This window comes from Oculina patagonica, chromosome 13 (assembly GCF_052425735.1).
Source record: "Oculina patagonica isolate OP01 chromosome 13, crgOcupat, whole genome shotgun sequence".
In the NCBI taxonomy this organism is placed as follows: Eukaryota; Metazoa; Cnidaria; class Anthozoa; order Scleractinia; family Oculinidae; genus Oculina; species Oculina patagonica.
The window spans coordinates 1,417,731-1,441,301 of NC_135770.1; the positions used below are offsets into that span (position 1 = coordinate 1,417,731).

General features: G+C 41.9%; 1 pseudogene across 1 annotated transcript in view; it reads left to right on the forward strand.

The window, feature by feature from the left end:
- Positions 1–18,978, forward strand: part of LOC144636751 (uncharacterized) — a 38,007-nt pseudogene extending 19,029 nt beyond the window's left edge. The window contains exons 10-21 of the transcript XR_013567615.1: positions 8,743–8,826; positions 9,651–9,771; positions 9,996–10,026; positions 10,137–10,211; positions 10,955–11,111; positions 12,548–12,658; positions 12,750–12,816; positions 12,949–13,028; positions 13,825–13,846; positions 14,009–14,083; positions 15,788–15,827; positions 16,456–18,978. The product of XR_013567615.1 is annotated as an uncharacterized LOC144636751 (transcript). The remainder of the gene's footprint in view (positions 1–8,742; positions 8,827–9,650; positions 9,772–9,995; positions 10,027–10,136; positions 10,212–10,954; positions 11,112–12,547; positions 12,659–12,749; positions 12,817–12,948; positions 13,029–13,824; positions 13,847–14,008; positions 14,084–15,787; positions 15,828–16,455) is intronic.
- Positions 18,979–23,571: the final 4,593 nt, after the last annotated feature.

The window sequence follows — 23,571 nt, forward strand, 5'->3', positions numbered from 1 at the left end:
CATATTATCACTAAAGCCTGCAAGGGTACAAGTGCAATCAACGAATTTTTTTTTTTCTTCCATGTTATATTAAGTCTTTTAAGTTCAAATGGAAAATAATAAATTGGAGGCACGTTACTACAGCCCTCAAGGATACTGGAAAGGAATTTCTGCAATAAAAAAATTAGCCCAAGCCGCAAAGGTTTCCGAAGATACTGCAAAAAGGTGGCTCGGAAAACAAGCTTCTTGGCAAATCTACCTTCCCGCACCACGATACGTTCCTCGTCCAAAGTTTGATGTATCTTCTCCCAACGCGGTCCACCAGGCGGACCTTCTTTTTCTTCCTCATGACAGATTGCCGCGAGGGCGAAAAGTTTACAAATACGCGTTGACTGTTGTTGACGTTGCCAGCCGTTACAAAGAGGCCGAGCCTTTGACCTCAAAAGATTCAACTGAGGTTGCAAAAGGTTTTCGGGCAATTTACAGGCGTAGTGCACTGAAATGGCCACAAATGCTGCAAGTTGACCCCGGGCGCGAATTTATGGGCGCTGTTACCAAAGAAATGGAAAATCAAAAAACAGCTATTCGACACGGGCGTGTTAACATTCACAGAGATCAGGCCATTGTTGAACGTTTCAACCGCACACTGGCAGAGCGCCTGTTTGGTTATCAGTACAGTGTCGAGTTGACCCTGCCATCTGGCCAGCGGTCGACAGCGTGGGTTAAAAGGCTACCCGAAGTAATTGCCGCTCTGAACAACGAAGTTACACGGCTGACGGGCAAAAAACCCTCAGAAGCTATTAAATTAAAAGCCGTTGCCGCCAAGCCGTCGACTCCTTATTTGAGGCCTGTTGGTAAAAGCGAAAAAAAGCTCCCCTCCTCCGTGAATGTTAGATATTTGTACCAGCCGGGTGAGTTAGAAGGTGGCGTAAAACGTGCCACCGATCCAATCTGGTCTTTAAAAGTCTTTTCGCTTGAAAGAGCTGTAATGAAACCGAACGAACCTGTTTTGTATTACTTGCAAGACGGCCCTAAGCGTGGCTTTGTGCGCGAGGAGCTGCTCGTAGTACCTCCTGATACCGCCCTTCCACCAGTCAATGCCAGCTAAACGTGATATTCAATCGGTTCGGTATGTATTCCATCTTCAAGCACCCAACGTTTGTCGTAATAGGCGCTCAAACCCAGTTTTTCCTGCTCGTAAGTTACCATTTTTCCTTCCTTCATACGGAAGCCTCTGTTTGTTGCCATGTCCTTATGACCATTCAGAGCGGCCTTAAATCCTTGCCATCTTATTTCGTTTTGCGTCTTGGACATCCCCTTAGTGCTGAACTTCTTTTTTTCATCTTCTGGTTCCTCAATAAAATAACACTTTGAGCAGAGCGCAATCATCCGGCTGCCCGTACACTCTAGCTTAAAGAGCCCTGGTGTGCGGCCGCTCCACTTATCCCAAGCCAGCCATTGTTTTTTTTGGGCCTCAAATTCTTGTGTTAGCTCAGGTTTAACGATGTCCACGAGCTTCGAAGCAGAAATGGCCATGTAACAACTGTCTGTGTCCATCTGAATTAGCTCAAAGTCCTTTCTATCAACATACTTATCCAAAAAGTCGTAGTAAAATTCCAAAATGCGCAGCTTTGCCAACTGGTAAACAGCGATCCCAACTTGAAAAGGCCTGCTGATTGTTATTCTTGGCTTGCGGCTTTCCAACTCGTACGCTTGCCCGATTTCATCTAAGTCACTAAAATACGCACTTCGCAGGGCTCTGTCAACCACTTTCTCATCTTTGGTGTATATCACATTCATTTGCCGTTCTAGTGCCTCGATCAGCTTCCCGTATGGAGTGTTTCCAAACAGCTTAAACACGTCAGCCAGCAAGGCCTTGCTCTTATCAACATCACCTGTTCTCCGCGCCTCTGTCACTTGTTCTACAAACCAGGCGAAGATCTTTTTCGGTTGATAGTCAATCGTTCGGTAAACCGCCGTTATCTCTGCCCCGTGTTCCACATACCAGCGCAGCAGTGGAGCATACAAAAGAATTTTTTTGGCTGATAGGGCCCCAACGAGCTTTTTACCATCTCCACGATTTCTTTTTGTTTTTTTCAAGTATTCATACATGTGTTGTGGAACGGCTTCGGCTGGCACCTCTTTGTTGTAAAAGAATGGCGGCATCTCTTCAAACTTTTTCCACAAATTTTTTGGAATTTCTATGTCAACTTCCGCAAATCCAAACCATTTGGGTATATGAGAAGGGTTTTCTCCTTTCAAGTTTTGCATAAGGGCATAGGCAGCAAAGGTTTCCATTCCTGTATAGTACCGAAGTTGTTCTTTTCCGCATGGCATGTCTTCTAACATTGTTGACAAATAGAGGGCATTTGCGTCGTAGCCAACGATGTTTTTGCACAATTTTGCTTTTTCGAACTGGTGGTCTCTTATCTTTGTGACGTCAACTTCGTGGTACCTTGTGAATACTATGCTCGGTCCTCCAACAACAGCCCCTTTCAGCATATAATACGCTTGTTTGCTCGGGCTGTACATTTCTGCTCCCCTCTCAACCGACCCACGAAGCAAGTAATGCAAACTCACGCCTGGAATGCTGACGGCGTCTTTTAGGATGTCAACACCCTTTTCAGTGTAAAAAGCTTTCATTTTTTCGAGCTTCTAGGCCGGGAGCCACATCAAGGTTATTGTAATAGCGAAGCCAATCTGCAAAAGTTCGCATTCCCTTTTCTCGAAACAGTTTTTTACAAGCTTTCCATTCTGAAAGTTTTAGCACAAAAGAGTTTTTCAACTTTGAATACCAAGCAAGATAATCTGGCAACCCTGGGTAGTCAAGCTTCTCGGGGGAGTCAAACCACTCATAAGGAAACCACGATTTCGTAGCCTCACATCCGTATGCCTTAACCCACTTTTCATAGCTTGTTCCTGGCCCAAGGTAGTTGATAATGTCAAGGAAACGGAAGCCCTGAGTGAGCAAGAACATGATTTTGTTACAGTTTTTTGCCACTCTGACTTTGCCCGTTGTGTCAGCAAGGCGGTCTGCAAAGTTATTTTTGATCAGATTCAGATCGTAACTGCCAGAGTTGAACCCAACTACAGGAACCTGGTTGCACCATTCCTCAATTTTTTGTCGCTGCGCTTTTGGAAGCAGGCCAACGTCTTTTGGCATGAATTTCGCTCTTACTTGAGCCCGGATGTTTTTTCCGCGTCTCTCCAGCTCTTCCATAAACTTGCGGACCAGCTCCGCGGGGTCTCTTTCACAGATGTGGGTGGGCTCTCTTTCAAGGGTGTCACCGATGCTTACCGAGATTGGCACGTGTGCGTTTTCGATCGTGAGTGTTGGCGTTGGTTCCTTTCTCTGATTATTGTCGCCATACGCCTCGAAATCGTACAAAATCGCGTGCGGGTAGCTTTTTGTTTGCGCCCGCGGTGTATCAACAACGATTTTCCTTACTTCGCACGCCCAAGCCTCGATCACGCGGTAGCCGGCCCTTCGTAGCAATCTTGTACGTTTCATTGTGGCTTTGAACCTGTCTTCGCGTGTTTGGTCGTTGCGGTCAATGATTTTGTTACGATCTTGCGGGTAACATTTTCGACACCCGTGCCAGTGGCAGCCGTGGTATTGAAATACAGTTTTGGAAATAGGGTCGTACCCGTCGACAGGTGCGCGCTCAACCCAACGCTCGCCACCATGTCCGCACATTGCGTGGTGAATGTGAATTTTCCGCCGCTTGGCTTCTTGGTCAAGCCACCGAAGCGATTCTTTGGAAGCTTGATGGTTTGGATAGAAAGCCTTCTCAAAGCTTGTCTGCGGTTCTTCAACCTTTTTGCCCGGGCAATCAATTATTGTTTTTCCTTGGCTGCAAGTTTGATAATGGCGTTTAAGGCTGCAAGCTTGTGTAAATCTCGCGTTGCAATGGGCGCATGCATACGTCTTGGCTAACCTTTTAATATCCTTAATGACAAACGCGTGCCCTTCGAAAGTGCCGATTGTCAGAATGTTCTTCAGCACAGCTGGAGGGTTTCTTTTTAGGTGCCATACGACTTCCTCATCTTTTACCCTCACAGGCTCATAAACTCGGATGCCGAGCCAATCAGAAAAAGCGGCACCCTGATTCAGATGCCTTTCAACTTTATCTAATTCATCAAGAGATGTTTTTGGACAGTCAGTCGGCACAGTTTCGAGTTTGAAAAAACTCTTTGCGAGACCTCGGGCTGCTGCTGTGCTTCGATCAATACGCGCTCCTCGGTGCACAGCAATACAACGCCATAGACACAAATTATCTTGATAGGTATCTAGCGCCACCATCGACCGGCCATGAGCAAGGTTGCGCAGCCAGTCTGGTAAGGGGCCAGTGCCTAACAGCGGTTGACGGTCAAGCACAACCTTTACATCAACATTAAAAAAGCTTTCAAACTTCCACTTTGTAGAAGGTCTTTTAATATTGTCAGCGGCCAGGCGTTTTGTCTCCTGTTCGGTCAACCATTTTTCCGCTGCAGAAAGCTTATTAATCCAAGGTGAGCCTTTGTTAATGTAGTAAACAATGACCGTATCATCATCAATGTTGCGCAACCGATACGAGTAAGTATGCCTGATATAAAACGCTGTGTTTACCTTTTCTCGAATTTTTTCCATAAAGTTTGGTGTAAGGTCTTTTTCCAGACCTCTAATGAAGCGCCATCGAATAAAACGCCGGCCACTATTTTCCTCCCCCTCGTCTTCCGCGTCATCAAAAAGGTTTAAAATCTCATTCTGATAATTTGTTTCCACCCAATTTTCGTGTGGTACAAAAGGATCAAATTCATTTTGAATGTTCTTCCTTTTTTGCTCCTTCTTTTCTTTGTGACGAAGTCGCTGAGGGGGTTTTGGGTGATACTTTTGTGCAAGCAACGGTTTTAGCAAACGCTTTTGCACTTCAAGAGGGATCGGTTCATCCAGTATATTACGGACAACTCCACGAAGTGGGCCCGACATTTGAGGCATTCGCTCAATTTGTTGCTCAACAAACTTGTCAAATTGACTTGCTTTGTTCGCGGTCAACAAGGTCTTGCTGAAAGCCATGTAACTAAAAAGCACAAATGTTCAATTGACATGAAGCCGCGAGCGGCATGCAAATTTGTGCGTGGGTGTCGGGGTTTACCCGAATGATATTTTTAGACTTTTGTAAGTTGTTTTCATTCCTGTGTGCTTAAAATCTGAGTTCTAAGCACTCTGGATTGAAAAATCTATTGTTTTACACGTGCACAACTATTGTTCTTTTGATTTAATGCACGTGATATCAATTATGACCCCTTGCCGTCTAATTCAGTGTGGTATTTGTCGAATTACGTTAAGAGCGTGACAGTCACGGGCTTGTTTGAACATGTCAAGGGCTTGCCTGAACATGGTATGCAAATTTTGTTTTTTTCCGCGTGGGTAAACAAAGTCGGGGAATTTACCGTGACTCATTAACACTTGCCAAAAAACGCACTCCAGCTGCGATAAAAGCGTCTAATTCGTGGTGGTATTTGTGGCCTACCCTCTATACTACTTACGTGTTTGCATCATTCTCGTACCTCGAGTCTTCGTCCCTTCTGCGCAGGCTTGAAGAAACGAGCTCGTTTCCTGACCGCGGGTCAAAGGGAACGAAGACCCTGGGTACGAGGATGGTGTTTGCATTGGTCCGGAGCCAGTTTTCACTTGCGCGATGAGCCTTGATCTCATCGCGAAAGGGTAGAGATATGTGATCCGTTGCCAGTAAATATTGCCTTTCATTTTAACTTGAAAAAAGCTCCAGCCTGAACTGAAAAAATACGATGCTGAAAAATTTGTATGCCCTAGAGTACTAGCCTATATGCTGGCCAAGCCATTACCACCGTTACGCATCAGAGTTTATTGTCTACGGGGTGTAAGTGAGCTCCACAGCCTACTCTCGCGTCAAGGTGCACAGGGGTATCATAGTGGATGCATAGAAGAGCAAGGTTAGACAAGCGACTTTCCCCATCGATGCTCGCATTCAGTTGCTACAGCATGCAGATGTCGATGGCTTTAAAAATGAGACTTTTGCATAAGAGAAATAAATTTTAAGCGTTTTGCTTAAGCCTACCCTTCCGAATTCTCAGAACTTGTTGAAATTTGTTAAACGGGCTGCAATATATATTCAAATCAGTGGAATCAATATGAGATGCAGTTGTGATACGATCTGCCTTTGGTTCTAGTCTGAAAACTGGAAAAGAGGGGAATACAGGTGAAAGGTTTACTAGTTTATTATGTTATTTTTGTTGAAAATAAATTCACTCCTGAATACAAATAACGTCAGTGAAAATTCTTTTAAGCGGACAATATGCTGTATCATTCCGCAGACCGGACCTTTTCAATGGGGGGGGGGAGGGGGTCGTCCGAACCCCCCCCCCCAGCCTACGGGCCTGGTAGTTAACCACTTAACTTCGTGCCATTCTTATAGATTCTATTTTAGTTTTCTTTTATCTCTTATTTTAGTGGAACATCTGTAAACTAGCTATTCTAAGCTAAGCATGTTTCACACTTTAAATAAAGTAATGTATTGTCAGTATGGTATTGTGTTTGTCGCGGGAAATTTGACGGAACACGAACTTATTTTGGCCAGAGCCGGTGTTTTTGAATTGCCTCCATCAAAGGCAAGTAAAATGTTTATATGTCCTAAGCATCGTCATTAACTTGGGGAATACTGGAAACAGCGCAGGCCATTCCAGTATCCAACCCACCGCGGTTGTAAGAAAGCCATCAAAAGCAGAGATGTTATAAATGGATCAGCAAAATTTTTAAATATTTTTCTTGTTTACTTATTTATTACTATTATAATTTCACTTTCTTTTTTGTATTTTTATCTTAGTATCTTAGGTGATCTGCTTTAATATGGGGTCCTTGACTCTTTTGTAGTTCATCCTTTGGCCTTGTTTTTCTTAGCCTTAGCCTTAGCCATAAAATTGTAATAAATAAATGCTCGGATGGCAAAGGAGATTATGAAACTCCATAGAGTGGTTGTCCCGATTGGATCAGGTTGGTAAACCTAGTTCACATTACATTCATATAAACGTGACAGAGATTTTGTTTTATTGGCCTCTGTACTCGCACGCCTTCGCGTAAAAAAGAGACATTATACAGAACACTCAGTTTCAGTATTTTCTTGTTAAGGAACAATTTGCGCCACTCCGTAAACACAACACATATCAAATAAACATTTTTAACCATTTCTGATGTAAATGGAGCTTAAACAACTACAAGCTACAGTGAAGTTTCCCTTCATGCGCGAGCGACCTAATCCCCCCCCCCTTCCCCCCCCCCCCAACACACACACGTGCACACACACATACCGGAAGTGGTCGAAAACAGAAAATCAAAACAACCTACGTAGAAACTCTATGTAAATCATTCACGCTTAGCTTCAATATAAACTCACCAAAATGATTACAAATTTTTTTACAACTTAACAGAAACTATATATCATTTTACTAAAGTGAGTTTTTTGTATTTGAAAAGCGAACGAAAAATTTTACAGATGGAAACATCAAGATAGGAAGATATACCGGAAGTGGTCGAAATCAGAAAATCAAAACAACCTAGGTAAATAATGCACGCTTGGCTTCAATTAAACTCACCAAAATGGTACACACGAAGACAGCACAACATCAGGCTCCGGACAGTGTGAAACAATATTTAAAATTTTGTACAGTCAATTATTGATTTCTTCAGTTGACACATAACGTGGTTAGATTAGATTGCGTGACACAACTTTCAATCAACGTTCGCGTTCAAGCCGATGTTTTGTGTTCGGTTAATTTCTTCGGTTGTGCTGCCCGCTACTTTCCTTCATTTGTTCATATTATCGGAATCATATGGTTTGTGCAAAGTGTTTTATGGGCAATGGTTTTAATTCGAAACTTTCTGCGAATACTATGCTCGACGAAAACTAGAAAGGAATGCGAAATCTAATTGCATGGCGGACTTGACCTTGTGCGGTTGTCTTGCAGGTAGGCGACAGTATATATATTTTTGACTAGCTGGTGAGATTTCCGGGTATTAAATGATGTTTTGTTGTGTCAGCTGTTATTTCAAAGTTTTGTTAAGCTAGGACGTTTGCGAAATATTGTGTTATTCATGCTAAATTCGTTTCGCGTGAGCGACTTTCTTGTGTCAATGTAAATAAACATGCTCGCAACAACAGCAAAGTTGCTGCCTGGCTGCGCTAAAAATTCGCTTAAACCACAACATATTTTTACATTTCTATGCTCTTTGACTTCTTTTTAGTTGGTATGGATACAAATATTACGCGGAAGTAGTTGGACTTTTGCGCAATGGCCAGTTGAAAATGTGCATTTTTGAGCTGTTGGCGTTTATGGCGAAGTAGGCTGCAAACAAAAAATTATTTCGTATTGTAAGTTTCTTTTAAACGAACCGAAATTGTGTGCTTTGCATAAATAAAGGTTCAATTTAATCCAGGAAAAGTAAAACAATTCCTAATATCTTATAATTTTGAAGCGGTGAACTCGACAATTTTCCTATTTTTCACTTGTCGCCATTGCTAAAAATAGGCCAGTCGCGGTCCAATCGAAAAAAATTCATAAAAAAATTATTTTACGATATTTGCAAAAACTAAGGTGATTTAATTTGCTTTTGAATTAAGATAGACTCGTAGGCAAAGTTTGAAGGCAATTGTGTTACTGATCCGAAAATTAGCAGAACGGAATTATGGCGACTGCCTCTTAATGTGTGTAAGTGTGCAGGCAGATGTGTCCTTGACTCTGCATCAGTGAGGTGAACTACAGACCATATCTTGTGTACTGCTGTGGTAACCTCAAAAATCTGGATGGACAATTGGTCAACAATCAAGAAAGGTTAGTTTGAGCCCCTGCCAGGGGGGATCCCTTGTCACTTGTCTAAATTTAAAATGTCCCTTGTCGCTTTTTTATCTTCTTTATTTTTTTTGTCGCTGTTGGTAGTAAAATGGAAGGAAACTGCTTGTCGTTGTTTGAATTTAAGTTTTCCCAAAAGGGTTGTTGTTTGTTGTGAGTTTATTTTATGTGCTGTTGCTCCTTTTTGGCCCATGTCGCTTGTCGGAATTTACCCTGGCAAAAATAATAGGTACATTGTAAGAAAAGGTATGCTTGTTGAAACTGTAGTGAAGTATGTCACTTTGTACTTGGTACACAATGATTAATCAATAATGATTCCATCAACATGTCAGTCAACGTGTTGGCTGACAATTGGTCACCAGTCGGTTGACATCCATCCCTCCCTACCTTTCTCCCTTCCTTCCTTCCTTTCTCCCCCTTCCTTCCTTCCTTCCTTCCTTCCTTCCTTCCTTCCTTCCTTCCTTCCTTCCTTCCTTCCTTCCTTCCTTCCTTCCTCCCTTCCTCCCTCCCCTTCCTTCCTTCCTTCCTTCCTTCCTTCCTTCCTCCCTTCCTCCCTCCCTTCCTTCCTCCCTTCCCCTTCCTTCCTTCCTTCCTTCCTTCCTTCCTTCCTTCCTTCCTTCCTTCCTTCCTTCCTTCCTTCCTTCCTTCCTTCCTTCCTTCCTTCCTTCCTTCCTTCCTTCCTTCCTTCCTTCCTTCCTTCCTTCCTTCCTTCCTTCCTTCCTTCCTTCCTACCCTCCTTCCTTCCTTTGTTCTCCCTCCATCCTTTCCATCCATTTTTATTTATTGAATTATGTTTGTTGATGTAGAATGATTGCAAGACTGCTGAATCAGGCATTCAATCGGATCGGCCATCCTTCCCTAGGACAACATGTTCAGCTTGTGTCTATTTTACACCATATTTGTAGTGATACTACTCCTGTCACTCAGGTATGATTAACAGAAATGTTTTTTCATGGATGAATATTTTTACAAAAAATTACAGGGCTCTTGTTTGATCATTATTTATTTAGTAACAATTTCACAAAACATATTATTATTAGCATTCTACTGAGTGCATAGTTGGTTTAGATGAGTCTTGTCTGCACTGACTTGTGCCATTATTTTAATATTCAGTATTTATTGTGAATTTTAACAACACTTTTTTATTACAGACAACCCAAGGAGACACTGGTGATGACCTCGGTAAGTATGTCATTTATATTTATTGTTGTATCTGCTCTCACTTAAAAAAGTATTAGAAGGAGAAAAAGATATTTCATAGTAAACAGAATTGCATATTTTGGATATTGCAGACTGTAACAAATTGCTGGAATCAGAGAGCTTCTACATTCCAGTTCCCTCATCAGATGTGGACCAAACAGAATCTGGTCAGTTCAATTTCTATTTATAAGTTTTAATTAAATTAGATGCCTTATTGTACTGTAATTTTTGCGGGAACTTAATTTCGTGAACATGGAACAGGCATATTTCACAAGACTTAATTTTCATGATTTGGCCAAAACTACATGTGGGTCTTTAAAGAAAATCGTGAAATTAAGTCCCGCGAAAGTATGTAACAATAAGGTACGTTTCGTTTAAATTCAATTTAGGCCCCCCTGAAGGGCACATTAAATTTCAGTAGCTAGAGGAAACATGCTTATTAAAAACAGGGACCTTATTCTAAATATTAACCTTGGCAAATCCTGAAGTGCCCAACTGCAAACCGGGAACATAGTAAAACCTCCTCTAATAAATTTAAATTCAATGTAAACTAACAGATGCAGTGTATTGGATGGTAATCTTGAGCATACTGTAACGTGCACTTATCAAAAATAATAATTAATATGCAGTGTGTATTGCCTAAATTGAGAGGTTACTCATTGAAAAGAGGTTGTTATTTAGCAATTCTTTGCCGTATTACATGGTACTTGGATATGTGATACTCTGATCTATTTTCTGATTAACTCTGAAAGGAAATTTGCTAGTTGTACAACTTTTTTCTATCCTAATGGGAGCTACATATACATGTAGAGTTTTGTCAATACTTCAGTGATTTAACAATGGATAGCTTTTCCTGATAAAGCTTTTTAAGTGCTTGATAATTAACGCAATCTTTTTTCTATTCTTCAAGATGATGCTATAATGACAGAAGAAGAAGCTATCCGTCTGTTTAGTTTGGCAGCTACCATTATTCAAGCTCATGTTCGTGGTTACTTAGTGAGAAAAAAGTTTGATTTCTGTCAGTACCGACGAAGGAATTATGCCGCAGCCTGCATCCAGGCAGTTTGGTAAAAAAACTATTGATTGATTTCAATTTGAATATTTTGAACCTCCTTTCTTTAGACTCACCTACCTCATTTCATTCCTTCACCTCTGCCTTCCTCCATCTGTTTCTCTCAACCTCATTATTTTTCTTACTCCCTTACTCTCTTTCCAGGGTCATGGAAAACCTGGAAAGTCGTGGAATTTTAGAATTTTATTTTCCAGGCCTGGGAAGTCATAAAATTTAAGTTTGGGTCATGGAAAATCATGGAAAGTGGTATTGATTGTACAAACCAAATCAGACAGGTTATTTTTTGTGAAGAAAAGGGTAAAAGTGTACCCGAAATCAAGATAATTTTTGAAAATTGCCAAGAAATATGATTAAAATTAGGTCATGGGAAACTTTGAAAAGTCATGGAAAAGGTCATGGAAAGTCATGGAATTTCGAAAGCTCAAAAGAGGACGAACCCTGTCTTTCTCTCTTCCTTCCTTTAATACTCCCTCCCTCCCTCCAAGTGCCCTTCCTCGTTCTACTTACATTGTATGCCTTGTTCCCTCACTTTCTCAATCTCTCTCCCTTCCTCTGATTCTCTTTTGCTTCCTCCCTCCCTTCCTTCCTCACTCCCTTCCTTCCTTCCTCCCTCCCTCCCTCCCTCCCTTCCTTCCTTCCTTCCTTCCTTCCTCCCTCCCTTCCTCACTCACTCCCTCCCTGTCTTCCATCCTTCCTCCCTCCCTCCCTTCCTTCCTCCCTCCCTTCCTTCCTTCCTTCCTTCCTTCCTTCCTTCCTTCCTCCCTCATTCCCTCCCTCTCTTCCCTCCCTCCCTCCCTCCCTCCCTCCCTCCCTCCCTTCCTTCCTTCCTTCCTTCCTTCCTTCCTTCCTTCATTCATTCCTCCCTCCCTTCCTTCCTTCCTTCCTTCCTTCCTTCCTTCCTTCCTTCATTCCTCCCTCCCTCCCTCCCTCCCTCCCTTCCTTCCTTCCTTCCTTCCTCCCTCACTCACTCCCTCCCTCTCTTCCCTCCTTCCTCCCTCCCTCCCTTCCTTCCTCCCTCCCTCCCTTCCTTCCTTCCTTCCTTCCTTCCTTCCTTCCTTCCTTCCTTCCTTCCTTCCTTCCTTCCTTCCTTCCTTCCTCCCTCCCTCTCTTCCCTCCCTCCCTCCCTCCCTCCCTCCCTTCCTTCCTTCCTTCCTTCCTTCCTCCCTCCCTTCCTTCCTTCCTTCCTTCCTTCCTTCCTTCCTTCCTTCCTTCCTTCCTTCCTTCCTCCCTCCCTCCCTCCCTCCCTCCCTCCCTCCCTCCCTCCCTTCCTTCCTTCCTTCCTTCCTTCCTTCCTTCCTTCCTTCATTCGTCCCTCCCTCCCTCCCTCCCTCCCTCCCTCCCTTCCTCCCTTCCCTCCTGCCTGCCTGCCTGCCTGCAACAATTAATTTGTCATGATTATGGTAATTTAAGTTACATGTATTTTTTTTCTAGGAAGGGATACTGTGCACGTACAAGGGACATCAAAGTTGTCAACATCAGAAATGAATTAAGAGTCCGAAGACTAATTTCCCTGATAAACAATTTATATAATACACTAGAGAGGTAAACATTTGTAACTTCCTTTTAAACGTAGAAGTAGTTACTCAAACAAATTGTTATTCAATTGAATAATATTTCTTTGCCTTTCCTGTAGAGAACATGAGGATGCTGTTAAGAGCAGAGAACAGTTAAAAACAGCTATAAAATATCTTTGGTATCAGGTAGGTAATAGTAATTGTATTTAACTAGGAGGCTCCACTCACCAAGGTGGTTTTTCAGGGAGGTCCTACAACCAAAAATGTCATGGTACCTTAAAATCGTTTTTTTTATTTTTGCTCGTGTCCTCCTATTAGATCACGGAACAGAAAAGATTGAATCAAATTCAACTTCACAAAGAACAAGAAAAGGCGGCAATTAAAATTCAAGCTTGGTGGTGAGTACAAAAACACAAGTAATAATGTTTTGCTTTATGTAAATGTAGGAAAGTTGGATCAGGAAAACTGGGATCTCGGCGTAAATCAACTATTGTTCTTTTGAGCTTTATTGCCGTCTGTACGTTTGTGCATATGCTGGACATCGGATTATCTCCATGCATTGTAGGCATCAAACTCCTAATTCATCTTAGCATTAACTTCTCTGAGAGAGGTTAACAGTATACATGTACATTGTATACATGTAACAGTATACATGTACATTGTATACTGTTAATGTGCATACCGCCTTGTTTGAAACCCTATCTTAACTCCCATACAAACTCTGTATTTTTACATTCTCGTAAGCGGACATTCCCGTAAGCGGCCGCGGACACTTTGAGAGATTACGACTTAGACTTTATCTTTGTTTTTAGCTCCCGTAGGAGGACACCCCAAAGAAAATCCTTGTTCTAACCTCTGTATCTTGTTTTTATCAACCAACTTCACATCGCCGTTCGTCACAAAGTTTACAGTAATTACAGTACTGACCATATTTCAGTGTTTGTTTTGTCGTCATACACGTCCGTTCAGTTATTGTTAGCTGGACAAGCTCCCGTAAGCGGCCATCTATCCCCTACACCTCTAGTGGCCGCTTACGAGAACCATTCTCGTAAGCGACCAGCTCCAGTAACGGACATTTTTTTTCACGTCCGGAGGGTGTCCGCTTACGAGAGCTTCGACTGTACATGTACATTGTATGCACATACGTCAGTCTTTTAGAAAGTGTTTTTTTAATGTTATTTCCTTCGATTTCAGGAGGGGATGTATGTCCAGAAAGGTAAGTGGCAGTTTTATATGAGAATCAAGTACTTGGTCATCGCATGAAAATATTTAGAGATCTAAATAACAAAAATTCACCCAAGAATAATGTACAAAATGTACGACAAGCAGTTGGAAAATTAAGAACACTTTTCAATGCACTGTTATTTCATTATTTAAGGTGTTTCCCCACAAGAATGTGAACAGAGATAAAGTTACTATGCTCTTCACCTTATGTCACAAGCTACAGAAGCAGGTAATAACAGTTTGTGTGGTGTGACCAATTTTAAGTAAAAAAGAATGTTGTTTTTTTACCGTCCGGATGAGCGTTGTCTCGACTATCGTTTCGATGACCTGAGCCATACTCATCTTCATGACTGAATGTTCTGCTCAGGTTGTTCAAACATCTGTTTCCAAGAACAGTCTTTTTCACGACTACCGTAGAATTCCGGTTATAAGCCCTGGGCTTATACAACTTCGTAAGGGATTTTGGGTGGGCTTATATGCGGAGGGGCTTATATCCGGGAGGGCTTATAAGCGGAATGAAAAAAACGTTTCAAAACGAGCCTTGGGAGTGTTGATGGAAATACGTTTTTACCGTAATGATTCGATTAAGCGCCCTCCTTTCAATAAGCGCCCCCTTCCGAATAAGCGCCCCCCCTTCGAATGTGTTTTTGTCAATAAGCGCCCCTATTCCAATAAGCGCCCCCATTCAAACAAGCGCCCTCATTCTTATAAGTGCCCCTATTCTAATAAACGCCCCCTATTGTGGATAACGGCCCCTAGTGAAGTCATCTACTTAAGTAAATAAACGCATGAACATTTACCATACCGTACATGTATATAATTACTGCTAAAATGAACAATTCTTTTAAAAGTAGCTGAACTTGTGCAACAATTTGCTGCTGTTACAGTTTCTGTTATTGTTAGTTTTCTTAATATTTATTAAAGTTTTCTTTTGAACATTTGGTTATTTCTCGAAAAATTAAATTAGCGCCCTGTCCCGAATAAGCTCCCTGTCTCGATAAAGCGCCCTCTCTTGAGGTGCAAAAAGTAAATAAGCGCCCCGGGCGCTAAATCGAATCATTACGGTAAGTTAAAAACACATACTAAAGCAACATTTAGCCCTATTCAGTACTGTTATCTGGTAGAGGGGGGCTTATATCCGGGGGGCTTATAACCGGATGTATTTTTTTTTGTTTCCAGGATGATGGGCCTATAACCGGGGGGGGCTTATAACCGGAATTCTACGGTATACTTTCACTGCACGGACAACACTCGAATCCCGATTTTTCGAACCTTCCGATAACTCGAACCATACGTCGTCCCCCATAGATTTGCTTCACTAAGTCGAACACTGCAATTTTAGCCCATGTTTCTGAAACTCCTGATTTCTTGAACCAATTTTTGTTTTCCTTGGAGGTTAGAGAAATCGGTATTTCACTGTATTAAAGAGCGGTTTTCACTTGAGTGTCGAAAGTAAATTGCGTTTGCTTTGGTTTTGCATTACTACGCTCAGTGATTGGCCTAAAAATCTCGCGCCACTTTGTCAGCCAATCAGGAGTAAAACCAAAACCAATCGTCTTTCGCTTGCGCACGTTTTCCCGCGCTTCCTACCGGCTACATGAATTGTATTTGCTTCGCGTTTTGATTGGTTCCCTGGATTGTCTATGTCCTTTGTGATTGGCCCGAGTAACTATTTTGCTTTTGGTTTTACGACGCTCAGTTGAAAACTGCTCTATTTGGGGAGAGTTAACCTCAAAGGATTTAGTGTCAAGATGGTTGGGGCTTATTTGGTGTTTGTCTGTTGGTTTGTTTTTGTTTCCTTCTTTGTTTTTTTTTTTGTTTGTTTGTTGGCTTGCTTTTTTCGTGTTGTCCAGTACTGTTCTTTTGGGGCGAAAAAACTTGTTTTGCGCAGTTTCCTGGTATAATAAAAGTATTGTTCTTTTCTCTTCCATAGTTGGATGTAGTCACGTCACAGATAAATGAAATTACGAAAGGTACGTTATGTTTTTTGAGTATCAATTCAAGTCGTTTGATGATGCCATGTCTACGTGTTAATAATGAGGTGCTTGTGTTACAACATTTTTAACTGTGCCGTGATTGTAGTCACAAGTTTAGTTATTCAAAAAAATCTGAAAACACGTTTTAAAGTTTACACAAGCCTTGGAACACATTTGTCACAGTAAATTATCTTCTGAACCACTGGATGGATTTGTGTCCTGTGGTGCTGAATTCAACTCCTTCGCGATATGGAATTAGCCAACTGGTCAGATTCATTCCTGGCGATTGGGTATTTTAACAAGTATTTCCAATATTTGCTTGTTTATTTACAGGATCGTCAATTAGCAGAAAAGTTCCAAATACTCTAACAATTAAATAAAGTGATTATTGTACCAATTCAAATCCACCTCCCTGCCACTTGATGGATTTGTCTTCGGTCGTCCCGAATTCAACTCCTCCACGCTATGTAAATAGCCAACTGGTTAGCCTCCTGCCAGTTGGGGTTTTTAACAAGTTTATGTTCGATTTGCAATATTTGTTTTCTTATTTACAGTGTCCACAATTAGCACAACAGTGCTAAATACATTGACACTTAAATAAAGTTATTTATTTTATTTATTTTAGGTGCAAAACAAAGCAAAACATCTCTGCCCGAAGAGCAGACGGATTCAGAAGGGCAGGACCAGTTCTATGACACAGTCGGTCAGTTGGATTCATCTCAAGACACCATCTCCCCATTACCTGAAGGAGAATTGAATCACACCGACACTCGCACGGGTGCGACTGCTGTTCAGAGAGCAGATGCCAAGTTAGATGCATCTGCCGCCCACTCGTTAGACGATGCACAGGCTGACAAGACAAGAGATCTGAGAACGCCTGAAAACAACATACCTGAGCCAGGTCAAATTGAGTCTGAAGAAGAGTTTGTGTGTCCAAGTGCTTCTGTTCCATTGCATCCTAAAGTGGGTAAAACGGTGCCATCTTTAGGTGGTCAAATGGACAATGAAGCGTATGAAATGGCTTTATCAAACTCGTATAAAATGGACATTGGATCGAGTAGAGTCACTACATCGATTGATCTTGAAGAAGGCAATCTGGTGACATCAACTCTAACAGAGAAGGAAGATGGATCGTCGTCATCGTCATCCATTGACCCCACGGAACATGATGACAACGACGAAGAGCAAGCATTTGATGGACCTACAGAACTTAAAAACGGCGAAGTAGCTCCCTCTACTCACAATGAAGAAGATCTTCAGGAGGACAGTGGAGCTCTGTTGCCTATTGGCCAGCAGGAACCTCGAAGTGAAACCGAGGCTCATGCAGATGATGTTCATTTAGATAACTCAGAAGAGGACACGTCCTTCATGTGCGGTAATGCCACCAAGTGTTGTAGTGTGTGAAGGATTGGAGCTGACTGACGAAGCTCCAAACGAGGCAGCTTCTGTGGAAGAAACCTTACATGTTAGCATACCGGAGATAATTGTGAGTAGTCCTGTGCCTACAGATGATGAAGGTAGTGATGCGGGGTCTGCTGCTGAAGGTGACACGCATGACGTGCAACAGGAAGTTGAGGACAATAGGAAAGAGAGGCGGGACGTTGCTGACAACCAGTCTCAGTCAGATTCGTCTCGGAAGTCACCAAGATCTTCTACAGAAAAGGAAAGTCATGAATCTGAAGAAGATACATTCACTGATGAAACCAAAGAGGACAACACGTGCCCCAAACAGGAAGCTGGCATCTCCAAAATACTCCACGAAAGTAATCTCTTGCCTTTTAGGAGCACAAAAGATTACTCGGTTTCCAAAGAGGCAAGTACCGAAAAACTTGAAAAAGAAACAATTGCAGACCAATCAAGCAGCACGGTGTCCCAGGAAAGCGTACCTAACTTGGGAGAAAGAGCCAGCAGCCTACTGTCACAGCTCAGGTCAGAAATCGCCAGTATGAAAACAGCTCGACTAAGCAGTGTCTCTCCAATCGTAGCTTCTGAAAGCGATGGTAATGCTACAGAAATTTCACAAGAGCGTGACACATCTCAACCAAAATTGCAAGAGCGTGACACAACTCAACCAGCATCGCAAGAGCGTGACATAACTCAACCAGCACCAGTTTCTCCTGTCACGTATCGTCTACCGTTGTTTGAAGACTTGGACAGCGCATGTACATCTTTCTCTCTGGATGACCTTCTTTTTGACCCCGTTATTGAAGAAGATGCAAATCCTGCTTCAGAAGCTGATAATATACATGAAGGAGCGGATGATTGACCTGGGATTGTTTATAGTGCGATCGCAAATAAATTATTTACAAACGTTTTTGTAAACATTGAACTGTACAGGTGAACTTCTTTACAACGGCAGAAGTATAGTCGTGGTATGGAGGTTTTAAAGACAGTATTATATATAAACTAGTGCAAGATCAGGACTAACAACCCCGATGCGCCGTTGTCGAGGCAGCCGATAATGGAGGTTCGACCACTATAAAACAAGCTCTAATTAGTCGTCTAGGTTGCATGAACTACAAAAAACTAATAGCGATCTATAGATTTGACTACGAGTTCGGAATTTCGAGACAATTTTATTTCCCGAACTATAGCTTTTTCCTGTTGCTGTCTAACACATAAATAAACGTTAGGGATAAGATTGGTGTGATAACATGAGGCTCACGAATTTGGTTTGAAAACTCGTATTCGTACTCAATCTCGTACTTGTAGTCAAATCTAAAGGTCGCTGATAGCTAAGACAAGTATAACTTTTGTTTCTAAAGTGGAAATTTGGCGAAACGAAAAATACTGTGGCAATATAAACTGTATATGAGGATGTTTCCGAAGCCCTTTTTTCAGCTCTTCCAAACTTTAACTGTAGAAATCTCAAACACGTTCAAAATGTTGAAAAAAATATCCTAAACTTGAAGCAATAATTTAATTTTCAACTGAAGGTCACACACAAAAAAAGAAAAATGCTCCGCACCGACGAAGAGCTAATGCTCGAAACTTCAGCCTGTCAGAGCAGATTATTTAACGCTTAACCAATCTATGCTTTAGTGATTCTGGACCATTTCGGCTGTCTTAGGCTTTTGTACATTATAATTATGGAAAATAATAATACATTGAAAAGTACTTTATAAAGTTTTAAAACTTTTTTTGTATTTGTACTTTTTCATGAGGTGATTTGGGTAATCGTCAGTGCATTTTTTCTCATAGTGAACTTCAAAGTTCGCTTTTCTACAGTCAGTTGAATGAGAAAAAGATAAGCAAAACGCGCCCGATCACGAATGATTTATCATTACGAATTTTCTCTGGGGCAGTAATTTTTTTGGTTGCAGACTTCGCACCATCTCACCATGTGACTGCATACCGTATTTATTCAACTAGTTGTACCTATCGGTAAGTGCCAACGAGCGAAATACTCATGTTTGTTCATAAGAACAGATATTGAATGAATATTAGGATGTTGATTGTTAATGAAATTGAAAAAAAGGTCAGCATCCCGTTCCGAGTTGAAAAGGCAAAAAGTGTCGTCCACATAACGACGGTAGAAAAAAACCTGGGAATCCCTATACTGTTCCAACCAGATCTTCTCGTGATGACCCATGAAAAGATTAGCAAGAACGGGGGCTAGGGGGGAACCCATGGCTACACCATCAACCTGATCGTAATATGTGCCCTTGAAAATAAAATGGGTTTCAGCGGTGGCAAATAGGAAAAGTCTTTTCAGGTCAGAAGAATTAAGTTTGATGCCGGGGTTGCCTTTGGTAATGTAGTCGACCGCCAGGTCTATACATTCACTCAAAGTAATGTTGGTAAACAAACTTTCCACATCAAACGAAACCATAAATTTCCCCTCCAAAGGCAACCCCGGCATCAAACTTAATTCTTCTGACCTGAAAAGACTTTTCCTATTTGCCACCGCTGAAACCCATTTTATTTTCAAGGGCACATATTACGATCAGGTTGATGGTGCAGCCATGGGTTCCCCCCTAGCCCCCGTTCTTGCTAATCTTTTCATGGGTCATCACGAGAAGATCTGGTTGGAACAGTATAGGGATTCCCAGGTTTTTTTCTACCGTCGTTATGTGGACGACACTTTTTGCCTTTTCAACGGCTGACCTTTTTTTCAATTTCATTAACAATCAACATCCTAATATTCATTTTACTATGGAGAGGGAGAGTAACCAGGTTCTTCCTTTTCTAGATATTGAATAGTTTTTGATAGAACTATATTTGAAATGACCAAAATATTGTAAATTGTATTTTAGGTAATATGCGAAAAAAGTGCTCTTTCTCTGGTGTTCATAAATGACACAGGCTTGATAGCCTGCGTAGCAGGCGCCGTGTTCTCGCGATCGCGCACTCTTTTAAGACTTTTACTTACTTACTTACTTACTTAGGCCCATCGCTCCAGGTGGAGCATAGGCCATTGACAACAGCTCTCCGTCGAGCTCGAACTTGGGCTTTCCGCACAACATCTTGCCAAGCGAAACCCATAAACTTTAGCTCTGCTTCCGTGTCGCGACGCCAACTGTTTTTGGGGCGACCTCTCCTTCTTTTTCCCTGGGGGTTCCAAGTCAAGGACTGGCGCGTGATGTTGCTTGGTTCTTTCCGCAGGGTATGGCCAATCCAGCCCCATTTTCTCTTTAGAATCTGCCTGCCAATTGGTTCTTGATCTCCTCGCTGCCACAGCTCCTCGTTGCGAATTTTCTCAGGCCACCAAATGTTAAAGATACGTCTCAGGCAACTGTTTATGAATGTTTGGATCTTCTGTAGTGCCTTTTTTGTGCGTCTCCACGTCTCTGAACCATAGAGGAGAACCGATTTAACATTAGAATTGAAAATGCGAAGCTTGGTTTCAGTCCTGATTTCCTTGGACTTCCAGATGTTTTTGAGCATGTTAAATGCTGCCCTTGCCTTGCCAATTCTTGCTCCTACATCTACATCCGTACGTCCACCCTTGTCAATAACACTGCCAAGGTATGTGAACGAGTCCACCTCCTCTAGCTGCTCTCCTTCTACTGTGATTGGATTCTCATTGATGGTGTTGATCCTCATGACCTTTGATTTACCCCTGTTGATCTTTAAACCAGCTCTTTCTGATGTTGCTGCCAATCCGGTGGTCTTACCCTGCATCTGGTCATGGTTATGTGAAAGGAGAGCCAGATCATCAGCGAAGTCTAAGTCCTCCAGCTGTGTCCAAGGGGTCCACTGAATCCCATTCTTCTTTCCCTCGGTGGTGGTTCTCATAAACCAGTCTATAACAAGAAGAAACATGAAAGGTGATAGTAAGCATCCTTGTCGGACAACAGTCCTGACGTTGAAGCAATCTGAGAGCTGGCCCCTATGCACCACTCTGCATGACATTCCCTCATTAGTTCGCTGAATGAGTGTTATGATCTTTTCTGGTATGCCATAGTGTTTCAGCAACTTCCACAGTGTTTCTCTATCCACACTATCAAAGGCCTTCTCATAATCAATAAAGTTGACGTAAAGAGCCGAGTTCCACTCCAGGGATTGCTCCACTATTATGCGAAGAGTGGCAATATGGTCTGTGCATGACCTGTCCTGTCTAAAGCCAGCTTGCTGGTCTCGTAGTTGGTTGTCAACTGCTGCTTTCATTCGTTCTAAAAGAATTCTATTTAGGACTTTGCCTGGAACTGACAGAAGTGTGATTCCCCTGTAGTTACTACAGACCCTCAAGTCTCCTTTCTTTGGTATTTTTTTTTTAAGACTTTTAAACACACTACAAAACGTACACAGACTGTCTGCTACGCAGGCTACGGGTTTGACAGATCAGATAACTCCTGACAAATCTTTAAATTCTTTTCAACGTTAAAATGTCACAAAATGTAGGCAATAAATGAGGTTTAATCACTGTTTTTTAAATACAACACGCGATGGTTTAAATGTTTCCGTCCACAAAAGGGATAGTTGCATTTCAAGAACTTCTTATAAATCAAATCCCAACATCAAAACTGCTAAGATGCTTTTTTAAAAATAATTTTCAGTAATCAAAGACAGTCATGCACGGGTCAGATTTCAGTCTCGCATGCGAAGTGTCATGTTCAGTTTCGCAAAACTTGAAAAATTTGAACAGAAAACAAAACTTGAACGGTCAAGGATTATTTGGAGACAAAATTTTTATTCAAGTTAACATTACATTTGCCGTTAGAAGCAAAAAAACTTTTGACTTTCTTGTGTGTATGACATGCAGTAATTTTAGTGAGCGTCGCTTTGTATTGATGTTATTCCTACGCGGAACGAAAATGCGTGCCAAATAAAATATAAACGGAATTTGATTTGGAATAAATCATCGGTCAAACAATTACTATAAACATAATCAACACTAAAAGGAAGCATTTACCCGACTTCAGCATTCTCAGAAGTCAAGAAAACTCTATTTGAAGTCAACAGTCCGCTTTTGATTTTCATGTCTCACTTCGATCGTAAATCAAAGGACTCCAAAGTCGAAAGATTATTTCATCACTTTGAAGACCTTGATGTTCATTTTTCGGCGGTCGATTATTCTGTAGGGTATTCTCTTTCGATTTATAATTCCCTAAAGGTGTATTTATCGGTAAAGGGATGAATGACCACATTGAAAATTTTAACAGCGAGCTGCGTGGACGCCATTTTGGTCATTTGCTCTCTAGCAAGGAGTGAGAGACTGGGAACCAGTTGGGAAGAACAATACAACCCAAATATGGGGTTTACTTACACCCAAATATGGTCAAAAAAAAGTCCCTTACGCAGAACTTTAGATTTTCTCTGCCTATACACTCATACGCACACGGCTCTAAGATTCTGCCGCCTCGACAGCCTCGCCTCTTGGCTCGGCTGTCTCGTTGGCAATTAAGCGCCCTGGGCGCTTATTAAATTTTTTGCACCTTGAGAGTGGGCGCTAATTCGAGGTGGGCGCTTATTCGAGGCTGGGCGCTTATTTAATTTTCAAGTAGCAAGTAGTTCGTTTATCTTGCAAGAAAACAATGTGTAATTACTAAAAGTGAAGGTGCACGAAAGCTGAATTTTAAATGTTCATTGAAAGTTTCACTACCCTGGGTGCCAGAGGTTTTTCTTGCGTGGTTTCCGGTGTCAGTCATGTCTTTATTAAGCATTCACTGCGCGAGAAAAAAAACTGGTACCCAGGGTAAAGTTTCAGTAAAAAAAACTAAAAAACTCGGTCTTCGGGATAGTCTCTTAGTAGTACTTACAGTCGAAGCTCTCGTAAGCGGACACCCTCGGGACGCGAAAAAAGTGTCCGTAACTGGAGCTGGCCGCTTACGAGAATGGTTCTCATAAGCGGCCACTAGAGGTGTAAGGAATAAATGGCCGCTTACAGGAACTTGCCGTAAGTGTAAGTGGTGTTTCGAAATGTAACCGGACGTGGATGGCGACAAAACAAACACTGAAATATGTTACTGTAATTACTGTAAAATCATTGTGACTCATTGTGACGAACGGCGATGTAAAGTTGATTGGTAAGAACAAGATACAGAGGTTGTTTATAGGATTTTCTTTGGGGTGTCCGCTTACGGGAGCTCAAAAACAAAGAAAAAGTCTAACTCGTTATCTCTGAAAGTGTCCGCGGCCGCTTACGGGAATGTCCGCTTACGAGAATGTAAAAATACAGAGTTTGTATGGGAGTTAAAAACGGGGTTTCAAACCAGGCGGCCGTAAGTAGAGCTGTCCGCTTACGAGAGTGTCCGTTAAGAGAGCTTCGACTGTAGTCACTTTTAAACTCAACTTCAAC